A 736-nucleotide genomic window follows, 5' to 3' on the forward strand; every position below is an offset into this window, starting at 1 on the left:
CTTCCCACAATGGGGCATATGACCGTTTTTCTGAGACCAAGCTTTGGAGGTTGATTTCAGTCAATTTGAGGATGCTGATAGAAATGGGCTGTAGTAAACCTCGTGAAATTGTGGGTTAAAATTCAAAATGGCTGCCATACACCTTCTAGTATATATTTCTTATATTTGCTTCAATATATATCCGTTTTTTTTTTTTTGAAGTATAGTTTCGGGAAAGGGCAAAGGAAGCCACTTATTACTATTTCAGTTTATTAGATACAAGAAGTTATTCACAAAAAAAAATAAATAATTATAAGGTCTAGATTGTTGCTGAGTGCTATCTGGAAAATAAAAGAATCAATTAATTTAGTTCTCAAAATAGTATTAAACAGAGAATATTTCATGCAAAGAGCGTGCCCCAACAAATTGAGGCAAGAAGAGGACACTGAAATCTTCATATTCTGAACCTTTCACATGGGATAATCATATCGATATCAAATTTATGCTCTTCTGGTAGGTAAAAACTTTCTTTCGTATGTCCCTACCGTCCTTCATATGAGATGATATGTCTACAAAGCAACAATGTATCCATGGAAAAATGAATTAAAAAATTCTTTTGCTTGGCAGATAGTCTAAACACTCTCTGCTTAAACACCCATAATAGAATAATATTCAACTTGACAATATTTTAACTGTTGCAGATTAAATGAAAGAACTATCATCTACTTTGTCTCACCATTGAAACACAGCGCTAGTG

The sequence above is a fragment of the Penaeus monodon genome, chromosome 31 (genome assembly GCF_015228065.2).
Source record: "Penaeus monodon isolate SGIC_2016 chromosome 31, NSTDA_Pmon_1, whole genome shotgun sequence".
NCBI classification, from domain to species: Eukaryota; Metazoa; Arthropoda; class Malacostraca; order Decapoda; family Penaeidae; genus Penaeus; species Penaeus monodon.